The sequence below is a fragment of the Eutrema salsugineum genome, unplaced genomic scaffold (genome assembly GCF_000478725.1).
Source record: "Eutrema salsugineum unplaced genomic scaffold, Eutsalg1_0 scaffold_6, whole genome shotgun sequence".
NCBI classification, from domain to species: Eukaryota; Viridiplantae; Streptophyta; class Magnoliopsida; order Brassicales; family Brassicaceae; genus Eutrema; species Eutrema salsugineum.
In genome coordinates this window covers 11,198,057-11,219,978 of record NW_006256547.1, presented here as the reverse complement: position 1 = coordinate 11,219,978, position 21,922 = coordinate 11,198,057, and the positions used below count along the sequence as shown (strand labels likewise).

Here is a 21,922-nt window from a genome sequence, read left to right as displayed (position 1 = left end):
TACCACAAGTGTAGTCTTTTCCCATTCTCTTTGAGAGACAATGCCAGCAATTGGCTAAAATCTCTGCCACCTGCTTTACTAAAAACGTGGGCAGCGTGTAGAACTGCTTTCCTAAATCGTTTTTACACTATAAATCGTTCAAATCTCTTAAGGAACAAGATAAGAACTTATAAACAAAAAGAAGATGAAGATCTTTTAGATACTTGGGAAAGATTTAGGGAATACCAAAGAGATTGTCCACACCATGGATATACCGAGGAATACCTGCTGGGTATCTTCTATCGCAGTATTACTCCAGAGTTACGACACTCTTTCGACACAGCAAGTAATGGAGATTTCTCAACTAGATCTGTAGAAGATGCTCACGTTTTCATTAACAATTTCGCAAACAGCATCCGAAATCAAGTAACCTTTGGTAATTCTGCACTTCCTGAGAAGAAAGAAGAAATTTCGGAAGTTATAAAGTGTCTCCATCACATAATGAGTCATCTTGGATTGCAACAACCAAATAAGGCACACAATACGTGTAACTTTGATGGTTGGGACAACCCAATGGATTCTTATGATCAAGGGATGGTTAACACTGCAGAAGTCTACCAAATTCAAGATTTTCCATTCGTTTTTGATCACCGCGGGTCCATTCATCCGGACCGCGGCAAACCATGCTTTCACCGCGGTCGTGATGATGCTGACCGCGGCCAAGACCTGTTTCACCGCGGTTGCGAACATTCTGACCGTGGGAAACCGTCTTCCGAACTTGACTGGAAACCACCTTCCAAACCAATCTTGGGTATTCAATCTAATCCTATTTCATATCCTAGTTTTCCCTCTTCTGAAGCTGAAAACCTGAACAAAATAATTCTAGAGCTTGACAAATCTAGGTCTCAAGAGATTAGTGATCTTAGATCTGAACTAAAAACGATGCAAGAAGATTTCAATGAAAAATTTTCCACCCTCCTTAGCCTGATGATCAAAACTAATTCTAAAAACATAGAAAATTCTGAAGAGGAGCCAAGTGAAAATTCTTTCGAAAGCTCAAGCGAAGCAGATCCCTCCAATCATGTGAAAGCTATCACACTTAGGAGTGGATTAGCTTACAAAGAGCCTGAATTTCCTAAAGATCCCGAAGATGAGGAAAAGGGTAAGGAAAAGGAGAAAGAAAGAGAAAGAATCACGATTGGAGACATTGAAAGAGAAGTGGTAGGAGAGAAGGATGGAGAAGAAGTAAGAGAAGATTCATCCCGGGAAGTTCTCGGAGAAGACCCAATCCCACCTCCACCAACTCGTGTCTATAAACCTAAACCTCCATATCCTAGATCCTTAAGAGCCCCTAAGAAAGAGAAAGAAAAAGCTAAGCTGAAAGAGTTAATCGATCAACTAAATGTGAGATTACCTTTCGTAGAAGCTTGTGCTATGATTTCCGCTTTAAAAAAATACATGAAGGGTATTCTAACAAATTCTTTAACTCTTGAAGAAGGCGTTATGATGATAACCCATGAATGTAGTTCTATCCTGCAAAGCCGAATCCCTGAAAAGAAAAACGATCCTGGAAGCTTTGTACTTTCATGCACCATCAATGATGTAGCTTTTGAACGTGCCCTCTGTGATTTAGGATCTAGCATAAACATGATGCCTCTTTCAGTAGCAAAACGTTTAAGACACCACACTTTCAAGCCCACTTAAATTTCCTTAGTATTACCTGATCGTTCTGTTAGACAACCTGTAGGTATCCTAATTGATGTTCCTGTAGAAATCGAAAAATGTTCCATACCAACCGATTTCGTAGTTCTAGAACTAGAAAGAGAACCTAAGGATCCACTTATTCTTGGAAGACCATTCCTATCTACAGCCGGAGCCATAATCAGTGTTCCTGAAGGAAAAATTGACCTTCATCTAGCCGGCCTAGTTATGCAATTTGACATGAACAAAAGTTTTGATAAACCAACTTTGGATGGCAAAATTTGTTGGGTTGATGAGTTAGACGGAATTATTGAGGAAGTCTATGAAGATCTGCTTCTAGACGACCCTTTAAGTGTCACGCTTTCACCCGCAAAAGACGAACGCAATTTCCTTGAAGAAATTTCAAGTGAATGCGCACATATGCTTGATAAGTCCGAAACTTATAGGAAACCTCTAAACTATCTAGATCTTAAGGACCAAACAAACATTACTACACCTCCTAAAGACACTGCTGCAGCAATTAATGATCCTTGGAGCGAGCTTAAAGCCCCTAAGGTCGAGCTTAAACCTCTTCCTGTCGGACTTAAGTACGCTTTCCTTGAACCAAATTCTACTTATCCTGTCAAAATAAACTCTGGTTTGACAGAAGAAGAAACCACAATGCTGTTGACTGAGCTGAGAAAGCATAGAAAGCCTTAGGATATTCACTTGATGACATACCTGGAATCTCTCCAGATCTTTGTATGCACAAGATAAATCTAGAGGATAATGCTAAAAACTCAATCGAAAGTCAAAGGAGACTGAATCCTAATCTCATGGATGTTGTCAAGAAGGAGATTATGAAGCTTTTAGAAGCTGGAATCATCTTTCCTATCTCAGATAGCACTTGGGTTAGCCCAGTTCATGTTGTTCCAAAGAAAGGAGGAGTCACTGGCATTAAAAATGATAAAGATGAAATGATCGCTACAAGAACAGTAACTGGACATCGTATGTGCATCGATTACCGGAAACTGAACGCAGCAACTAGGAAATATCATTTCCTACTTCCCTCTAAGATCAAATGCTAGAAAGGTTAGCTAATCACCCTTACTATTGCTTCCTTGATGGATACTCCGGATTTTTCCAAATTCCTATTCGCCCGGAGGATCAAGAAAAAACGACATTCACTTGTCCATACGGCACGTTCGCTTACCGATGTATGCCTTTTGGATTGTGTAATGCACCTGCTACCTTCCAGCGGTGCATGATGTCGATCTTTACAGATATATTGAGGATTTCATGGAAGTGTTCATGAACGATTTCTCTGTCTATGGATATTCTTTTGAAAAGTGCCTAGGCAACCTTGGTAAAGTTCTGCAAAGATGTGAAGATAAGCACTTAGTATTAAATTGGGAAAAATGTAACTTCATGGTACGAGACGGAATCGTGCTTGGGCACAGAATTTCGGGAAAAGGTATTGAAGTTGACAAAGCTAAAATCGAAGTCATGACCAGCCTACAACCTCCCACAAACGTAAAAGGCATCCGTAGTTTCTTAGGACACGCAGGATTCTATAGGCGCTTCATAAAAGATTTTTCTCAAATAGCTAGACCTCTGATGCGTTTGCTTTGCAAGGAAACGAACTTCGAGTTCGATGATGAGTGCTTAGCCGCGTTTCATAAGATCAAAGAAGCCCTTGTTTCCGCTCCTGTCGTTCAAGCATCTGATTGGGAACTCCCATTCGAAATCATGTGCGATGCAAGTGACTATGCAGTCGGAGCAGTGCTTGGCCAACGAAAAGATAAGAAACTGCACGTAATCTACTACGCAAGCAGAACTCTAGACGAAGCTCAATGCAATTATGCTACAACAGAGAAAGAACTTCTAGCTGTCGTATTTGCATTTGAGAAATTCCGTTCTTATCTCGTAGGATCTAAGGTCATAGTTCATACTGATTATGCTGCAATCAAGTATTTAATGTCTAAGAAAGACGCTAAACCTTGGTTGATAAGATGGATCCTCCTACTGCAAGAATTCGATATCGAAATTCGAGATCGGAAAGGAGCAGATAATGGAGTTGCGGACCATCTTTCTCGAATTCGAGTTGAAGAAAGATTGCCCTTAAATGATAGTTTGCCAGAAGAAAACATCTATGCAATAGATACTACCCCCACCAATGCCAATACCGCACCACCGCGTCAACTCATGCGACGAGCATATGCTTTCAACACCCCATGGTTTAGGCACATAGCGAATTACTTAGCAGCTGATGTAGAGCCCCCACAATATTTTGGGTATAGGAATAAAAAGTTCCTGAAAGACATAAGACATTATCTTTGGGATGAACCCTATCTCTATAAGAGATGTGCTGATGGGTTATTCCGAAGATGCGTGGCCGAAGAAGAGATGGAAGGAATTTTATTCGGATGCCATAGCTCGTCTTACGCAGGACATTTCGCAACCTTCAAAACCGCTTCAAAGATCTTACAAGCAGGTTTTTGGTGGCCTACTTTGTTCAAAGATACTCAAGCTTATATATCGCGATGCGATAAATGCCAAAGGATGGGCAATATAAGCAAAAGGAATGAGATGCCTCAAAATTTTATTCTCGAAGTCGAAATTTTTGAAGTCTGGGGAATAGATTTTATGGGACCCTTTCCTACTTCTTTTGGAAACCAATACATCTTAGTAGCAGTAGACTACATCTCTAAGTGGGTTGAAGCAGTCGCTAGTCCCACCAATGATGCGAAAGTTGTCATGAAGCTGTTTAAATCTGTTATATTTCCGCGTTTTGAAGTTCCTAAAATTGTGATAAGCGACGGAGGATCGCACTTCATCAACAGAGTTTTCGAGAATCGTCTTAGAAAGAATGGAGTTACGCATAAAGTTGCTTCTCCATACCATCCCCAAACCAGCGGTCAAGTAGAAATCTCAAACAGAGAAATCAAGTCGATTTTGCAGAAAACTACTGCAGTTCATCGCAAGGATTGGTCTACCAAGCTTGACGATGCATTATGGGCATATCGAACAGCATTCAAGACACCATTGGGAACAACACCATTCAATCTAGTTTATGGAAAAGCATACCACCTTCCAGTAGAACTCGAGCATAAGGCGCAATGGGCTATCAAGGAGATGAACATGAACATGAAAACAGCTGGAGAAAGAAGACTACTTCAACTTCACGAGTTAGAAGAAATCCGACACAATGCCTATGAAAACTCGAAGATCTACAAGGAGAAGACTAAAGCATATCATGATAAGAAGATTATTCATAGAACTTTTGCTCCTAACGATAAAGTTCTTCTTTTCAATTCTCGTCTTAAGCTTTTAGAACTTTTGTTTTGAGTTTGTTTTGGACACAAAATATTTCAATAAGTTTTTCATAAAATTTTTCAAAAATCGTTTTCAAAATGTTTTTCAAAAAAGTTTTCAAACCAGGAACACAATAAACAATACTATGATGAATTAGACCAGTGTGCTTCTACGCTATTTCCTCGTTTTTTTTTTTTTTTGCTCTTTTTGTGATTTAGGCCTAGACTAGGCGGTAGCTAGAATACTTGCATTACGAAATCCCACCATAGGACTTCTATTCATGGAGATTCTTTCTGACAGGATATATTAGCTCATTTTATTTGGACCTAATTTTGACTTAATTTTCTCATTAAAGCATTAGATCAGGGAAACGAATCATACATTCAGGACTCTGATAACACCGTATTTTGACCACTTTTATGGATCGTTTTGAAATACTTTTTCTATGTTTTAATTGCTTTTAAGTACTTTTATTACGGTTTTCGAGTATTTGTAGTTCCAAGACTCTTTTCAGGTAACTTAGGGGAAAGCTTAACAAAATAAATAGAAAAATAGATTTCAGCTCAGAGTCAAACCGTCAGAAGTTCACCCCCGATTGAAGGCCTTCTCACCGTCTGATCCAGCTCAAATTTGGAGATCTTAAAGATGGAAGTATCAGCTTTCCAGCACAATTTACAGCTTGGCAATCCAACGGTTCAATCAAAAGATACGTGAAGAGCAAGATGTCCCGTAAAGTAGCCGGCAAGCGTTTCCACCTGCGGCCAACAGAGCATTTCCCGCGGTCACAACCGCCGCGACTGCGGCCAGCCACCTGTTTCCCGCGGTCGCACTGATCCCGACCACGGCCAGCCAACTCCGAGCCCGAAGGCCCATTTCTGAAGCCCGTATCATTTTCCCAGCCTCAATTCCGGAACCCTAGACACCAGAGAGTATTGGAGACTATAAATACATGTCATTTAAGTCGTTTTTTAAAGGAGAAGAAGAGAGACGAAATACTTTACAGAAATTTTACTTTAAGCTTTGTTTTTAGGTTTTAGGGAGAGAGAGATTTGTCTCTTGAACCCTTGTTCTTTCTTTTTCAATTTCGGTTTCTATTCTACTTTTTAATACTATGTTTTTTATTTTGTTTATCATGTCTGAGTAGTTTTATTTTTGGGTCTAAGGGATTTTTGATGGGGATTTATATGTTCGGTGAGGATTCTATTGGCTATTGAGCCGAATCTTAGAACTTTTTCTTCTGAATTCGTTTTTACTGCATGAGAGTATCGTCATGAACTACAATCTGATCCAGATGCTTGGTGACACGAAAGTGTTCATCCGGTGTCTAGTTTGGGAGAGCAAAACAAACATAGGAGTGGAAACCTACCTATGGGCGATTTGTGAATGCTGACGAGTCTTAAACATAATGCATCTCTTCTTTTCCAGGGCCAGAGTGGAAACCTACTAGTCAGGGTTGAGAGAGATAGTTGTCTATGATCACGACAGTGGTGTATTCATACGTCCGTGACTCCAGTTCAAAAAGTTTAAGCTAAGATCTTATCAAATTTACTCTCTAGCAATGTTTTGAATCGTTCGTACCCCTGAGAAAACTTCCCTGAACCCCAGCGCTTTCTTTCTTATAGATTTACACCGATTTTCATTCAAGCTTTAGTCTAGTTTATTTACTCTTTCAATCTATTTTCATTTAAGCAATTAGGTTTAGCCGTTTTTCTCGTTTTTACCTGTTTTCGTTAAGTTTAGTTATTAGGTCATTTTAATTACCGTATTTTCTCTTTAGGATTCGTCTTTACATTTTAAACACACCACCAAAACCCCCACAAAACTCTTTGGTTCTAGACTTCCTTACTTTATATTTCTTTCGAAGGCTTTTGCAGGAAAGATCTTCTTTCCCTGTGGATTCGATCCCTAAGCACTACAATCGATCAGTTGTGCACTTGCGGCTATTGATTTCATTTAGGGTAAAACTTGACAACCCTCACGACAGCACACCACATCAAGTTTTTGGCGCCGTTGTCGGGTAAGGCACGCATTTTCTTTTCCGCAAAACCCCAAGAAAGGTTGGTAAATCCACTCTAGAACCCTTTTTTCTGCATATTTCCATTTTTTGGTTATTTTTTTTTCCATTTCAGAAGATATGGATCCTATAAATCGAAATACACACTATGAGGAAGGTTTCTATAACACTCCTCAAGCCACCCGACGCAGACAGAAGCAGTACTTACGCGATCTATGAAAAATTTTGAACAGAAGACTACAGAACGTTCCAGAACGAGCCCTACGTACCTCCAATGGCTAACCCTAGACATCCTGCTTGTTGTCTGCCTCACCAAGATGAAAACGTCCAACTCATTCATCGATTGAGTCGACTAGAGATGGTGGTCATGCACTTAATCGACGCTCAAGCAACATCAAGAGCCGCCCTTCGCGAGAAAATTGACAACATGTCAACTCACTTTAACAAAAAGCTTGAAGATCTTTCTGCTCAAGTCAAAACCATCGAAACTCAAGCAAACAAGGATGCTGAAACTATCAAAGAGAGGATGGAAGCAGTTGAAGGACGAGTTGGAGAGAACGAAGTTAGCATTCGCAAAGCTAGTGGAAACATCCGCACCTTAGAGGTCAAGCTCGATGAAGCAGAAGAAACTATTAACGACCATAACAACCAAACCTACGCCTACGTGGAAGAGACTTGGGATGGAGTACACAAGGTTTAAGACAAAGCAGAGGAAATCGACTCAACCGTGGACAAAGTAGTCTATGCTCTTGATGAAGCCGAAGAGAAGGTCGAAAAACTTATGCAAGGACGTGAAGCGAATGGTTCGACGCTTCCCATCAAAGATCTTGACCTAAAAGACGAGGAAACAGAGTTAGAAGATCCTGAAATCAGTTTAGATGGCAAAGGAGAAGATGAAACAGAGGAAACAACTCGGAGTCTCCCTCCCGCAGTCAGAACTCTCGCGACCGCGGCCAACAACGCTCCAGCCGCGGTCGTGAGCCTCCTGATCGCGGCAAAAACACTCCCCACCCGTGGTCGTGCAGCCTCCACCCGCGGCAAATGGTCGGTCAGATACGTTTCAGCCCCTTTATATTCTTACAGGTCAATGTTCATTGGATACATCTGCTGGGATGGTCAAAACCCCTCTTCATGAGCAAACGATGTATGCTATCAGCTCCAAAACATCTCAAGAAGAAAATGAGGTACTTCCTTGCAACAGAGTTTTAGCATATGAGGATGAATATGAAGGGCACTACCTCGAAGATGAAGACTATCGTCTGTTCATAGAAGGAGGCAATCCAGAAAAAATGGTGGAATTAGGAGCATCAATCTCCAGAGAAAGGCTCATTGAATTCAACAAGTTTGTGAAATCGATCCCTCTTTACACAGGTTTCGATGATATATGGCATCTTGGTTGTTTGCAAGTTTTCTTTAGGTACAGCAAGGAGACAAAGGAGGATATCCGAACCTATTTTGGGAGGGCCAGACGTCTGACTTTTCCCAGAACATCACCTGATGCTGCAATCTATTCAATCCATCTTCAAAGATCGGAAGACTGCAGCCACTACACCAACAAAATCAGCAAGGAAAAGCTCGACGAATTCAATGATGTGGTTCGAAATTTGCCTGAAGGAATCACCTTTGCCAGAGCTTGCAAAGACTTCATGATAGGCCACTACTTCTGTGAGAGCAAGGAATCAATCCCTAAGATAGAAGACTTGTTCAACCATGCAAGAAGAGGTAAACCTGTTCGAACACTTCACAAAATCGAAGGTGTAGGTCAGTTTCTTATCTCTTGTTCTATTAGAGGAGAAATGCTTAAAAACATGCTTTGTGATTCTGGAGCTTGTCTTAACATGATGTCCAAGGCAATTGCTTTGAGACTTGGTAAACAACTGCGCAGGACTAGAGAAAATATTAGTCTAGTTGATGATTCCAATGCAACACCTCAAGGAATAGCTCATGAAATTCCTTTGAGAATAGGAGATTGCATAGTGCCTGTCGACTTCTACATTGTCGAGACGAGAGATGCAACATATCCAGTGATTCTCGGATGGTCTTTTCTAGCAACTTCCGGAGCTATAATGGACTGGCCAAACCGGAGGATTTCATTTGCTAATATAGACAAAGATGTCTTCACAGAAGCTGTCCCATACAACAGCAAAGCAGGAAAACGTTCTGCAACAGAAGAGTTTGAAGAAGAACTTTGGAGTGACGAAGAACCTGCTAGGCAAAGCAAGGAGATGTCGAAAAAGACTTGTCTCAGGACAAGGTCTTCTTCATTGGACTAAGCCACGTCCAACACCAAAAGTCGAGCTAAACGACTTAAAACAAAAGCGCTTAATGGGAGGCAACCCATTTAGGTCTTGTTTTCTTTAGGATTTTTCTTTATTTTTCTGTTGATCTTTTTCTTTTTCTTAGTTTCAGGTGTTTCTTATAAAATAAAAAAAATCAAAAAACCCGAAAAAACCAAAAAGAAGGATGGTCCCTGACTGCTCACCCCAACAGGAACCAAGGAGAAGCAGGAAGAGGCCGCGAAATAAGCCCCCGCGGTCGCAGACGTTCTGACCGCGGGAAACACCCCTTCGACCGCGGCCGCTTCTTCCTGACCGCGGCCAAGCACAGGTTTGCCGCGGTCGCGTGGCTCCTGACCGCGGAAAATGGTCGTTGAGATCAAACCCGACCCCAAACCACCCACTTCACCTCATTCCACCTCACCAATCCCCACTCCACCTCATTCATCACCCTCCACCACCTTCATCACCACCTATCACCTTCCCAAACCTCTTCGAATGAATCCGGTCCATCACCACCAGCATCCCGGATCCAGGTAAGTTCTCTTTGGCCTTACCAATTCGATTACCTATGCATTTTTCTCATCCAATATCGACTTGTTTCACACTGAGGACAGTGTGATTTAAGTCTGGGGAAGGATTTCATCCCTTTCTAACCACTTTTCTTTTATGAGTCTTGCATTATCTACACTTTTTGCATTTTCCTTAAAGTTTTTCAAAATCGGTTTTCAAAACAAAATACGTTTTAAAAGGGAATGGTGAACATGAATCAATGATAGTTGACTGTGTGCTTTTAGACTGTTCCTAGTGACATGCTCATTCATGATTTAGGACTAGACTAGGCGGTAGCTAAGCACATTTGAAACGAAGTACCCCAGAGGAATTTGAATGATTTCGATTTAGATGAAGGGATACACTAGCTCTGTTTTATTTGGACTTAATTTGGACTTAACTTTCTCATTGAAGCATTAGACCAGGGAAACGAATCATACATTCAGGACTCCTTTATCCTTTTACCACTCTCAGTTGATCCTGAATGGCTAGTTCATCTTTAGCTAGTTCCCCACCTTAACCAATCCTCTTTCAAACCACATGCACTCTTGTTTTTATTGTCTTATATGCAGATAAGTGCAAAAACGTTGGAGAGAAAGAGGAACGACGCAGTTTTCAGTCACCAACGACAGAGATCTGCGATTTGCCGGAAAAGTTCCCGGAAGGATTCAACACAAGAGTAAGCTCAGTTTACCTTAGAAAAATCTCAAATTTCGGTACAATCTCGTCCTCTAGTCTCTCTCTCTTTAAAAGGCATTTCCTATTCTAAAAAAAAAAAAATCCGAAAATAAGAAAAGAATGAAATCAAAGCCTTAGAGAGTCTAGAGAGGTCGAATTTGAAGTCCCAAGGCAACTGGAGTCTGATTTTATGGAGTTTTGGAGATCATTTTCTGATTCCCGGAAAGAATCTAAGTCTGGGGGAATAACAGTTTACAACAAAGGAGGAAGGATTATGCAACAACATTTGGCAAGAAGAAGTGACTGAAAATTGCGGTCATCAACAGGTCCTTATCTCTCTTGCGGTTTTGCATATTATCTTGCATCCTCCATATTCTTCAGGTAACCCGAAACACTTTAACTCCACCACTTGAACAGCCCTTTTAATGCCAAACGCCGTCTACCCTGGATGATCTCTTTAATGAGAACTCACTATTGAACTTAATAAATGTAGAGAGCTAGTTGACTGGAATCGAGATTTAGATTGTTTAAACTTTGCATGACGGAAAAAGTGGACTAGTATCTTTTGTGCATTGGTGAGAATTTTCTAGACTAAGTTGTGGATTGATGCACTATCTTTGGTCCTAGTTTAGGAGTTCATGTCTCTGAGATTTGTGCATTTCCTATTTTTGTTTTCACTTAGCCAGTTTAGGCTTTTGCTTTGTTTGAGGACAAACAAAGGTTTAAGTCTGGGGGAGTTGATAACACCGTATTTTGACCACTTTTATGGATCGTTTTGAAATACTTTTTCTATGTTTTTAATTGCTTTTAAGTACTTTTATTACGTTTTTCTAGTATTTGTAGTTCCAAGACTCTTGTAACTTAGGGGAAAGCTTAACAAAATGGATAGAAAACCAGATTTCAACTCAGAGTCAAACCGTCAGAATTTCACCCCCGATTGAAGGCCTTCTCACCGTCTGATCCAGCTCAAATTTGGAGATATTAAAGATGGAAGTATCAGCTTTCCAGCACACTTTACAGCTTGGTAATCCAACGGTTCAATCAAAAGATACGCGAAGAGCAAGATGTCCTGTAAACCAGCCGGCAAGCGTTTCCACCCGCGGCCAACAGAGCATTTCCCGCGGTCACAACCGCCGCGACCACGGCCAGCCACCCGTTTCCCGCGGTCGCACTCATCCCGACCGCGGCCAGCCAACCCGAGCCCGAAGGCCCATTTCTAAAGCCCGTTTCATTTTCCCAGCCTCAATTCCGGAACCCTAGACACCAGAGAGTATTGGAGACTATAAATACATGTCATGTAGGTCGTTTTTTCAAGGAGAAGAAGAGAGACGAAAGACTTTACAGAAATTTTACTTTAAGCTTTGTTTTTAGGTTTTAGTGAGAGAGAGATTTGTCTCTTGAACCCTTGTTCTTTCTTTTTCAATCTCGGTTTCTATTCTACTTTTTAATACTATGTTTTTGATTTCGTTCATCATGTCTGAGTAGTTTTATTGTTGGGATTAAGGGATTTTTGATGGGGATTTATATGTTCGGTGAGGATTTCATGCGCTTTTGAGCCGAATCTTAGAACTTTTTCTTCTGAATTCGTTTTTACTGCATGAGAGTAGCGTCATGAACTACAATCTGATCCAGATGCTTGGTGACACGAAAGTGTTCATCCGGTGTCAGATCTAGTTTGGGAGAGCAAAACAAACATAGGAGTGGAAACCTACCTATAGGCGATTTGTGAATGCTGACGAGTCTTAAACATAATGCATCTCTTCTTTTCCAGGGCCAGAGTGGAAACCTACTGGTCAGGGTTGAGAGAGATAGTTGTCTATGATCACGACAGTGGCGTATTCATACGTCCGTGACTCCAGTTCGAAAAGTTTAAGCTAAGATCTTATCAATTTTACTCTCTAGCAATGTTTTGAATCGTTCGTACCCCTGAAAACTTCCCTGAAGGCTAGCACTTTCTTTCTTATAGATTCACACCGTTTTATTTCAAGCTTTAGTTAACTATTTTCATTCCCTTTCAATCGATTTTTACTTAGCAATTAGGTTTAGCCGTTTTTCTCGTTTTTACCCGTTTTCATTAAGTTTAGTTATTAGGTCATTTTAATTACCGTATTTTCTCTTTAGGATTCGTTTTAATATTTTAAACACACCACCAAAACCCCCCACAAAACCGTTTGGTTCTAGATTTCCTTACTTTATATTTCTTTCGAAGGCCTTTGCAGGAAAGATCCTCCTTCCCTGTGGATTCGATCCCTAAGTACTACAATCGATCAGCTGTGCACTTGCGGCGCGGCTATTGATTTCATTTAGGGTAAAACTTGACAACCCTCACAACAGCACACCACATCAGACTCCTTCATCCTTTTACCACTCTTTGTTGATCCTGAATGGCTAGTTTATCTTTAGCTAGTTCCCCACCGAACCTAACCTCTTTCAAACCACATGCATTCTTGTTTTTCATTGTTATATATGCAGATATGTGCAAAAACGTCGGAGAGAAAGAGGATCAACGCGGTTTTCAGTCACTGAAGACGGAGACCTGCGATTTCATTGGAACAATACAACAAAAGGAGAAAACTCAGTTTGCCTTGGAAAAACTTTAAAATCTTGGTACAATTTCGTCCCTTAGACTCTCTCTATAAAAGGTTAGTTCCTCTTTCCGAAAAAAAAAAAAAATCCGAAAAATGAAAGGAAAAAAATATGAATGGAAAGGGAATTTAAAACCTTAGAGAGTCTAGGAGGATCGAATTTTATACTGGAGACAAGCTAGAGTCTGATTATATGGAGTTTTGGAGATTATCTTTATGATTCCCGGAAAAGATCTAAGTTTGGGAGAACAGCTGTTTACAACAAAGGAGGAAGATTATGCAACAACATTTGGCAAAGGAGAAGTGACTGAAAATCTGCGGTCATCAACAGGTACTTCTCTCTCTTGCGGTTTTGCATAATATCTTGCATCCTCCAGATTCTTCAGGTAACCCGAAACACTTTAACTCCACCACTTAAATAGCCTTAATACCAAACGCCGTCTACCCTGAATAATGTCTTTAATGAGAACTCACAATATACTTAATGAATGTAGAGAGCTAGTTGAGTGTAGATTTTCGCATGACGGATTAACGGACTAGTTTGCTTGTATTTTGGTGAGAATTTTCTAGACTAGATCCAAAAAGATTTTTTACGATAAGTTATGGTTTAGAAGGACGGTCACTGAGATATTGTTTAGTTCCTGCGATTTTCAAAAAATTTCTTTCCTGACTTAAGTTTGTTTGAGGACAAACAAAGAGGTAAGTCTGGGAGAGTTGATAACACCGTATTTTAACCACTTTTATGGATCATAATTATATCTTATGCAGGTGTTTTAACTCTGTTTTCAATGCTTTTTAAATTGTTTTCAATGTTTCAGAGTTTCAAAAGACTTTACAGGAAACTTGGGCAAAAGATATGCAATTTGGAACAAATGAGCTATTTTGGATAAATGCAGACCGTCAGAAGTATGATAAGCGATGAAGACCTTCTCACCGTCTGATCACCCCCAAAATTTGAGACAACATATAGGATCCAACCAGCTTTCTAATGCACTTGGTTTAGAGACAATCCAACGGTTAGATCTTCAGATACTCCCGATGCAATAAAGACAGAATTCCGGAAGGGAGCCACAAGCCGGGACCACGGCCAACACCCATTTTCCCGTGGGTAGAGCCACCGCGACCGCGGACATTGGTCGTTCACTTTCCCATAGACTTAATTAAAGCCCAGATCAATTCCTTTCGTTATTTTTGAAGCCCTAAGTGTCCAAGACCACTTCAGAAGCTATAAATACCCCATTTAGGTCATTCTAAAGGGGAGGACCGAAACTTAGACACTTTAGAGAGAGAGAGAGGGATTTCGTGTGGAACCCTAGAGAGGAGGCCGCCGCATCAGAAGAAGGAGCCGCCGCTGGGGGAAGCCATCGCGCCTCCATCTGCTTCTCTGTTCTTCGTTTTTCTTCCTTCTTTTCTTTAGTTTCTTGCACTCTCAATTTCGTTTATGATGCTTTGTTACAATATGTTTGAGTAGTTACCCAGTTGGGTTTAAAGGGATTGTTCAAAGGGAATTTCATGTGTCTTTGCTTATGAATCAATAGATTTAGGATTTATAATCTTCTAGATGTTATTCGTTTGCCTTTAATCTTACTGCGTGATTCTCTGCTGGCCACTTAGAAGCCGATCTGATATGATATGTTGCGAAAGCTTTCATTGATTGTCTGAACTAGGGTAAAACGAGCAATTCTTTTATAGGAGTGGAAACCTACCTGTAGTTGAGTTGTGAATATTGATGAGTCTTGTCCTGCTACTGCATCTTCTCCCTTCCAGGATCAGAGCGGAAACCTACTGATCAGGGTTGCAAGAGATAGTTGTTTAGTGCTGCGAAAGTAGGCTATTCATACTTCTGTGCCTCGAGTTCTAGAACATACGTAGTTGATTACCTTTATCATTTTTTTAAAATCGACTTAGCATAGACCATGAACCCCTGCGAATTACCCTTGAGCCCAACGTTTGTCTTTCATTGCTTACAACCTTCGATTTAACTCGCTTTCCATTCGCTTGTTCTTTGCTTTCAATCACCTTGTTTAGTCGCTTTTTAGTTGCTTTACTCGCTTTCGTTTTTCAATTGCTTTTATTTGCTTTGCTTTCTAGTTTAGATTGAGTGACAACCAAAACCTTTTTAGTTCTAGTCTGATTTAAGCATTGTCGTGAATTCGTACTGAAACAACTAAGTCTCTGTGGATCGATACCCTAAGTACTACAGCGCACATCTGTGCACTTGCAGACATTTAGGGGTTATAAATTTAAAACCTGAAGCTTAGTAAAACGAAAACCGACCAACCCCGTTTACAATCGCAATCAGTTACCACCCAAAACGTTCATAGTGATGGTTTGCTCAGTATGGATATGACACTTGGAATTCACTTAAGGTTATGTTTCTGATTTATAAAGTATGTTATCAGTAAAGTGTATACACGTAAGGTTCATAGATAACATATGTTTGATTTGAGAATAAAAGTTCTTCTCAATATAAAGTTATTCTGAGAATAAAAGTTGTTCTCAACGTAAGGTTAGTTTGAGAATAAAGGAGTCTCTTAACATAAAAGAAGCTATATATATATATATATATATATGTCAAGTGGGTAAATGTAAGTATATTTCTGTCCTTAGGTGACATATGTGTCTATTGGTTTAATTGTAAAGATCAAGTTCATATTAAAGTTAGAAATTCTAACATAATATACGACACCGTGATGGATCGGTTTCGAGTAAAGAGGTTAGAATTCAGGTGTATTGATAATTCTCTTCCTTATCTTATAATATTGACAAAGTCTTTCATTAAGGATCATATTTATATATGAGAAGTGGGGTGTGTAATAAGTAAAGCTTGGTGGGCAAGCTAAAGAAAACTTAGGCCTTAAGCTAAAAGAAAACTTTGGCTCTAATCTATAGAGAGTTTGGCTCTAAGTTTAAAGAACTTTGGCTCTAACCCAAAGGAAAACTTAGAGAGAAAGTTTGTGCTCTTGTTCTCCTATAGATAGATGAATTAGCTCCATCCTAGAGGTGATGAGAGAGAGAGAGAATCACCATAAAAGAAAAGATTTATTACTCACCCATAAGAGAAAAGAAAGATAGAAAAGTTTGATCTCTTCTCCATCAAAATAAATCCTAAAAGACAAAGATAAATGAAGAATAAATGAGTTGATTTCAAGACCAATCTAAGCATGGATCAAGGTTTGTGTTTCTTCTTCTTCTATAAAAGTGTAGTTGGTTGGATTAAATTCAAATCTAAATGATCTTGGAAGTAGAAATCTTAGAAGAATTCTTACATTGTTTGTTTCTTATTCTTATTAGATTTAAGATTAGAAGAAGAACCGATGCATGCATCCTTACATACTTATATCTAACCTCTATTTACCTTATTATTTTGTATGGATTGTCAATTATTTTTTTGGTTTTACATTAACTTGGACTTTAAAGCTTTTTTGTGTTACTAGAGATGGTCCATGCTATACGGAGATATTTGTATAAACTGTTTGTTATTAATTTTTTATAAAATATTTGTTACATCTACTTTGACTTTGAGGCTCTATCTAGGTCTTCCTCACTTGTGTATTGGCTACACCAACAATATTTTTACCCATTCCATTTCCGGTTGAGACTTTAATGGTTCTGGATTCTTTGTTGCCGCTGGTATGCACCCCTTTAACCAATCACAGTTTACCCAAATCCCATGGCTATTTTTGAATAGAAGGAACAGATTAGCTGACTGCACCGTGATTGTTACTCACTTCTTTGCATTAGCTATCAGCCATGTCCTTTGGGCTCTATCCGGCAGTTTCGTGTGAACATAAAAATGACTAGGATAAGAAACTTATTGAAAGATTAGAAGTAAATTGTATACATTTGTTGGTGGTTTGAAATCTCTCTTTTATTATGAATATTTCTCCAGACTAGTAAATTCATGAATGGATTTTCCAGACTCTCTTTTAATATGAATATTACTTGTTATTTATATTTAGGTTGCTAAAAAAAATCCAAATCATATTGCTTCTTTGGATTAAATAGTTCTATGAAATCCTGGTATTTGAGTCTCTTTCTTTTAGGATTGATCCTCTTATACTAAAATGACATGCATTAAAAAATTAATTGATCTCCAAAGACTAGCAAAAATATATTAGAGATACACAATAATGTTGATTGAGTCATGATCGCTTATATCACGACATTGTATAATTTCCATTAACTATACGATATTGACTTCCTTTACTCTCTCTTGTAAATCATGTATAAATGTAACATCTCAAAGTATAATGAAAATCATCTCTTCTACAAATCTCATATGGTATCAGAGCAGTAATCAATATCTTCTTAATCTTAAATTTCAATTTTTTTTATTTTCTTTTTAGATATGTTCTTCATCCTTTCATCCTCACTTTCTTTTTCTTAAGTTCTTGTTATGTCTTCCACCACTCCCCAACCCAACGACATAACTGCAACAAACTGAAGCCGTCTCTGCAGCTCAAGGTTCACTCCTCTATGTCAACATGACCAACGTCACCCGTCTTAACACCTTTAACTACATCATGTGGAGCCGACAGGTGCACGCCCTCCTTGACGGTTATACCTTAGCATCCTTCCTCGATGTCTCCGTGAAGATTCCAGATCCAGTCATCATAGTGAATGTAGTCACCGCTAAAAATCCAGCCTATACACTTCACAAACGCCAAGAGAAGTTACTATACAGTGCTATTCTTGGTGTCATCTCGATGCCCATCCAATCTCTATTATCAAAAGCAGAGACCACTGCTGAAATATGGGAACTCTAAGCCTTCATATATGCAAAACCAAGTCGTGGACACATAAAAAGCAGTTAAAGTACCAAATCAAGCAGTGAAGAAAGTTACACAAACGGTTGATGAGTACTTTCAGGGACTCACAACACCTTTTGATCATCTTGGACTCCTCAGCAAGATTATTGATCACGGAGACCAGATTGAGTTCGTTCTTGAAACATTACTGGAGGATTACAAATCGGTCACAGACCAAGTTGAAGGATGAGATACTCCTACAACGCTTACCGAACTACATGAAAAGCTCCTCAACCATGAGGTTAAATTCATCACCGCTGAGCCAGCAAACACATTTCCGGTCTCCGCCAACATTGCTACAAAAAAATTCAAACTATCAAACAAACAAAACAACCGCGATCAATTATGGCAGTCTCACTCACGATGACAACAATACTCAACAAGTAAGGCAGCCAAGACCATACCTCGACAAGCGTCAAATCTGTGGAATTCAAGGTCATAGCGCCCGACGTTGTCTTTAACTATCTCGACAAACATCTGGTCTCTTTCCATCTCCTCCTCAGTGGCAACTAAGAGCAAATTTTGCTGCAAGTGGATCTCAATCTACACAACCGTGGCTACTAGATTCAGGCGCTACACACCACATCTCCTTAGATCTTGCTAACTTAGTTCTCCATCAGCCATACACAAAAGGAAACAAAGTCATCATTGGAGACAGTGATGGGTTACATATCACCCACACTGGTTCAACCCTCTTACCCTCTTCCCAATGACTTTTAACTCTTTCAAACGTGCTTTGTCTACCTGACATCAATAAGAATCTCATATCAGTATACAAGTAATGCAATGCTAATCAAGTCTCGGTTCAATTTTATCCCTCTTATTTTCAAGTGAGTGATCTCAGCACGGGGGCCCAATTTCTAAAAATATTATTTCCAGATTTTCGTTACCAGTTTCAAATTCTCTATCTCAAACGTTTTGCTGCAGTGATTGTCTATTAAATAAAAGCCAGAAACTTTCTTTCTCGCAAACATCAATTTTCCTCTACTTATCCTCTTCAATATTTATTTACAGATCTTTGGATTTCTTCTAGTATTTCAGTCGACAGTTACAAGTATTATCTAGTAATTGTTGATCATTTTTTCACAATATATATGGTTCTATCCCCTCAAATTAAAATTCCAGGTACGTTTCACCAATCTCGTCGAAAACCGTTTTCAAAAACAAATTGGACCTTATTTTCTGATAATGGGGGAGAATTCATTGCTCTTCGAGATTTTCTGTCTTCAAAAGGCATCTCTCACTTAACTTCTCCTCCACATACTCTTGAACATAACGGTTTAGCCAAAAGGCGACATCATCATATTGTCAAAACTGATTTGACTTTACTCTCTCATGCCTCAATTCCAAACACATATTGGACATATGCTTTTGCCACTGCAGTTTATCTCATAAATAGAAAGCCAACTCCTACCCTTTCTCTTTAATCTCCACTCAAAACTCATTTTCAAATTGATCCCAGTTACCACAAACTCTAAATTTTCAGATATATTTGCTTTCCTTGGCTTTGTCCCTATACATCATAAACTTGAACATCAAACGAAACCATGCATCTTCCTAGGATATTTTCTTACCCAGAGTGCATTTTTGTGTCTCGATCCAACCCAAAATCGGATATATACTTCTAGCCATGTTCGATTTGATGAAACAAAATTCCCTTTCCAAATTCTAATCCCCACAAGTACGACCCAGTCACTTGAAACACTTCAATCCTCAAACCCAACCATAACCTCAATTTCGATGAACCTAGTGCCACTCATAGATGCAAATTCTTCGGCACAGCCAGCATCAACAACCCAGGCTCCTATCTCAGATTCCTCATCAAGCACAAGAACCGGTGCCCCAACCTCGGCTACAACCTCCAACGTTGCCGCCAATATCAATCTCGCTGGAACCTCAGCCTTGTTCGACGCCAACATCATCTTCCACAAATGCTCCGGTTGGTGAAGAATCTTCCGCCACACAACGATTGTCGACAAGACAAAATATTCCACCTAATCCTCTGGCCCAACCAAATCCAACAACTTCACCAAATTCTCCAAACCTAACTGGTCCAACAAATTCTCCACTTCCACAAAATTCCATTGGCCCAACAATCCCAACCCATTCCCAAATAACCTCAAATCCACCAGAAATCATCAATCCACCCACCAACCAAACCAAAAACTTTCAAACCACAAATAATCAACCTACAAATTCACATCTAATGACAACCCAAGCCAAAAATAAAATAACCAAACCAAGCCAAAAATTCACCTTTGTAGCGACTGTATCATTCACCGATATTGTGCCACGAACCCTAAATCAAGCATTAAAAGAGAAACACTGGTGGCAAGCGATGTCAAAAGAGTATGATGCAGAAATCGTCAATTACACCTGAGATTTGATCTCCCCCCCCCCTTCTCACCACTGCAAAACGTCATCGACACAATGTGGGTTTTTTGGGTCAAGTTATTACCAGACGGATCACTCGACAAATACAAAGTGAGATTTGTTGCTCGAGGATTTAACCAACATCAAGGAGTCGATTTCGAAGAGACATACAACTCAGTTATTAAATCGACAACCATTCGCCTCATTCTCAAAGTTGCTGTAAGTATTCGACAACTTGACGTAAACAATGTTTTTCTTCAGGGCACATTGAATGAAGAAGCTTATGTCTGACAACCTCCTAAATTTGTTGATGCTGACAAACCAGATTGTGTATGCAAATTGAGGAATGCGCTATACGGCCTTAAGCAGGCTCCGCGAGCATGGTACATGAAGCTCAAACGGTATCTCATTTCAAATGGCTTACAGAATTCCTCTGCAGTTACTTTGCTGTTCGTTTTTCATCAACTACTTGTCTACGTAGATGACATAATTGTCACCGGAAACAACAAGACATCAGTTGAACAAGCCATCATCAATCTAGCAAATCGTTTCTCCGTCAAAGATATGAGAAACCAATCATACGTCTTGGGAATAGAAGCAGTTTGAACACCGAACAGACTCCATCTTAAGCAACAGAATACATTCACAACCTGTTGCAAAGATGAATATGCATGATGAAAAACCAGTAGCTTCTCCAATGGCTTCATCTCCTCGACTCACACAATCAGGTGAACAATATTCAAACCCCACTGAATTTTGTCAATTAATTAGAAGCCTGCAATATTTGGCCTTCACAAGACCCAATATTGCTTTGGCTATCAATAAGCCATCCCATTTCATGCAATTACCAACATGTGGCCACTGACAAGCAGGTAAAAGAGTGTTACAATACTTGGCGGGCACAGCAACTCATGGTCTGTTCATAAGCCGATAAAAAAATCTCAGCATTCATGCTTTCACCAATGCAGATTGGGCAGGCGACACATATGATTTTGTGTCAACAAATGGATATTTAGTCTATCTTGGTGAACAGCCAATATCATGGTCCTCCAAGAAGCAAAAAGGAGTAGCCTGATCATTAACTGAGACAGAGCAGTCGCTAACACCGCTTCCGAAATCAGATGGGTATGCTCTTTACTCTCTGAACTAGGAATTCAGTCTACAATGCGTCATGTTATATATTATGACAACATCGGAGCAACATACTTATGTGCAAATCCGGTGTTCCATTTGAGAATGAAACACATTGCTCTTGACTATCACTTTATTCATGAACAAGTCCAAGATGGGAAACTCAGAGTCACACACGTCTCAACACATGATCAACTCGCAGATGGTCTTACAAAGCCACTAATGAGATCACGATTCACTGCACTACGAGGCAAGATTGGATTTTGGCAAGCACCTCCATCTTGAGGGGACATATTAGAGATACACATTAATGTTGGTTGAGTAATGATCACTTATAACACGATATGATTGCTTATATCACGACATCGTATAATTTCCACTAACTGTATGATATCTACTTCTCTTACTCTCTCTTGTAAATCCTGTATAAATATAACATCTCAAAGTATAATGAAATCATCTCGTCTACAAATCTCATAAAATATATCTATCATGTCAACACCAGAGTAGTAGTCTACTTTATTAGTT

At 39.6% G+C, this 21,922-nt stretch overlaps 1 non-coding gene across 1 annotated transcript; it reads right to left on the bottom strand.

Annotated features, from left to right (window-relative positions):
* Positions 1-143: 143 nt before the first annotated feature.
* On the bottom strand, positions 144-251 carry LOC112083751. The gene has a single exon (XR_002897880.1). It is a non-coding gene; the product is annotated as a small nucleolar RNA R71 (small nucleolar RNA).
* Positions 252-21,922: the final 21,671 nt, after the last annotated feature.